This window comes from Myodes glareolus, chromosome X (genome assembly GCF_982192425.1).
Source record: "Myodes glareolus chromosome X, mMyoGla1.1, whole genome shotgun sequence".
NCBI lineage: Eukaryota > Metazoa > Chordata > Mammalia > Rodentia > Cricetidae > Myodes > Myodes glareolus.
This window is the reverse complement of record NC_142053.1, coordinates 65899435-65903072: the sequence shown is the minus strand read 5'-3', so window position 1 is coordinate 65903072 and position 3638 is coordinate 65899435.

Here is a 3638-nt window from a genome sequence, read left to right as displayed (position 1 = left end):
TTCTGAGAAAATTAGGAAATAACCTTACTCAAGACCCAGTATTCCCACTTTTGGGTATATATTCAAAGGATGCTCAATCTTCCCACAAGGACATGTGCTCAACTATATTCATAACAACATTGTCTGTCATAGCCAGAACCTGGAAATAAACTACATTCCCCTAAACAAAAGAATGGATAAGGAAAATGTGGTACATTTACACAATGGAGTACTACACAGCAGAAAAAAAAACAACACCTTGAATTTTGCAGGAAAATGGATGGAGCTACAAAAGCATTATTTTGAGTGAGGTAACTCAGACTCAGAAAGACAATTATCACATGTATTCCCTCATAATTGTTTTTTTTAATCATAAAGCAATAAATACAAACCTGCAAGTCATAATCCCAGAGAATTTAGAGAACAATGAGGACATTAAGAAAGATTTACATAAATCTAATCTACATTTGAAATAGAAAAAGACAATATCTCCTGAGTAAATTGGAAGCATGGGGACCTTGAGAGAGGGTTGAAGGGGAGGAGAGAGTCATGAAAAGGAGCAGAGAAAACTGTAGAGCTCAATAAAAATAAATAAAATAAACACTGTGTATAGAGCAAAGAAAATGAATTCTGAACACCAAAACACAAAATTTAACAGCATTTTTTTCAGAATGGGCTTCTCTTGCTGGCAGCATGCTTGGGCTCCATTAAGAAAGGCTTTCCTGATTCAGTGGTAGTGGGGAGAAATAAGCCATGGCCATTTTGAAACACCAGCTTTCTTGACTATGCTGCCATCTTGAACTCTGGCTTTTTCAGTAGACTTAGCATTTGAATGGGCTTTGTGAGCAATGTGCTACAGCTTGCCTTGTGGCAATATGGACATCCTCTGTGTCTAGAGATGTGGAACTGTGAATGGTTCTCATAAGTGGCTAACATCTCTGCCATGCTTGACTGGGTATGGTAGCTTAAATTTTTAAGAAGTGCTTAGCATTTTAAGAAGTGTTGCTGGAAAGTAAAGAATTACATATAAACAAAAGGACAAATGCAGACATAAAAGACCACTAAAAGGGTCGTAGATTTGGCTAAATGTATGTAGGCTTGGGCAAAAGAGGAAAAAATAATATAGGCAGTTATAAAAAGAGGTAAATTGTATTAAAATTAAAAGAATGTAAAGCCTCTAAAGAGAAGGTACAGACAGTCATAGATTAAATGAGGAAAAAGAAATTAAGCCACATAAAGATGGACTATACACAGAGAGTCTGCATTATGTATATTATTGTGTTTTCTTTGAAATTTTTGACTGTGAATTAGCTAAGTACAGAGTGATATTTCTTTGTAAGGGCTGCTAAGCTAAAACAAGAAATATTTTACAGGTTTCCTGACTTCAAAATTTGAGACTAAGGATAAGTTGTTTTGGAGAAGAGGCTCATCTTATGTTTCCCCAAAGGATAACAACCTCTGTATTCATTCCAGACTAATGTGACTTGATTGGATCAAGAGCCCTTATAAGGTTGCATTGCACACTCCTCAAAAATTTACTTTACCCAATAAGCAGTAGAAAGATGTTTGGACATAACTATACTCATACTCCCAAATATTGTCTATAAATTTGTGTTTACATTTAAAGGGGGATATATTGTAGAGATTTGCATTGGAGTAGATCTTGTTTATTGATCAAAATTTAGGATCAATTTTGTTATATGTGTATTTCTGCTCATGATTAAGATATTGTGTATGCTTCTCATTTACAAATGCAATGTATAATTAGGAAATATATGTTAATAGATAATCATCTATAATAGTCAAACTTGCAGTCATTTTAGCTTGATTTTCTAGGTGTACAGAGTTGTATTTCAGATGGGTAGGCATTCTGCAAACCTTTCAAAGACTAGAGAATATGGCTTTTAAAATGTTTTAAGAATTTAAGACATTTTATGACAGTGAGACACATCTGCTCCTGTAAACACCAATTGCTTCAAGAGGAAGATGGACAATGAAGAGGATCCTTATAAAGTATGTTAGCCATTTGCTCAAGAAACTGGTTTTGCCTAGAATGCTTGATGGTATGCTATGTGAACTGAACATGTAGGACCCATAGAAAAATGACTGCTGAACTTGTATTAAGGTGAGGAACGGCCTTCAGGGTTCCGTCTTTATGAAATAGACTGTCAGACATTCCGAGGACACAGAAGAAAGTGACTGGCAAACTGACAATTTAGGCAGAACTGTCTTTCAAATATCCTGTTTAATCAAAAAATCTGCCAGATACTATGGGCCTATAGGCTGAAGATGAATGCCCCAAAGATACATAAGAACTTCGGGTGACTGTACAGGCAGCAAGAAGTCTCTGTCAATTTTAGAGTTTTGGAAGCTACTTACAATGCACATCCTGTTAACTTAGGTAATATTATATCATTCTGGAATCTTTGATAAAATTGAAGAATAGATAATAATAATATAGTTTTCCTTACAGTTATGACAAAAGATAAATTAGATTTAAATATTACAAATATAATTCATTCTTGATACCTGTTTTATTGTATGTAATTATATTATGTTAAAGTTAAAATCTTCCTTTTTATTTAAACAGAAAAGGGGAAGTGATGTGGGATTTCCTTATGTGTGCTGTGATTATCATTAGTGAATAAAGAAACTGCCTTGACCTGCTGATAGTGCAGGACTTAGGTAGTCGGGAACAAAACAAAATTGATGGATGGGAGAAAGGAGGCAGAGTCAGAGAAAAGCCATACAGCCCCACCAGACACATATGCTAAAACTTTACTTAGTAAGCCACTGCCACGTGGCAATACACAGATTAATGGACATGAGTTAATTTAATATGTAAGAGTTAGCCAATAAGAAGGTAGAGTTAATAGATTTAATTAATATAGTTTCTATGTGATTATTTCAGTTCTGTGTATCTTCCCCTGTACTACAAGCAAAGCCAATTAACTAATTAGAACCTAAATTAGTATGGAGATAAATGAATATTAAAGATTCAGATATTAATTAAAATTAGTCTTATTGTATGATTAGTACCCCAAATAATCACCCCTTGCTTAGAAATATGATAATGTATTAAGTTACCAAAATGCCATTGAACAGTATTTGAGATTTATATATGACATTTCACCTGCTTTTCACAAACACGGTTACTTAATTTTCCACCAATGTAACTTGAAAAATACCTTGCTTTATAGCTTTCTTTGGTCTATTGCTATAAAACTTTTTAAAACTACCTAAATGTTGACACATGGAATTTGGGGTAGACTTAATCTGTGATACTGGGTAATAACTTTTACTTTTCCTCAGAATAAACAATCTTTTCTCCAATTTGATTCAAGAGCTATATTTCTGCATTCATGCCATACAATTAATAAACAAAATAAGGGAATGTGGTGAATAGAACTAATGTTGCACTTTAATCTGCTTTATACAATCACTATGCTTATAGCAGAAAGAATATACTAATTTTTATGAGGTTTCTGACAACCAGGTAAATAAGAATGTTGAACACATATGACATTTGCAATTCTTAGCATCTGTTATCTTGTTAATCCTATAGCATCCAATTTACCATTTACAAATATAGAAGTCATTTTCATGCATTTATTTGGTCTTTCATTTCATAGTTACAGATTGACACAAATATACTTTTT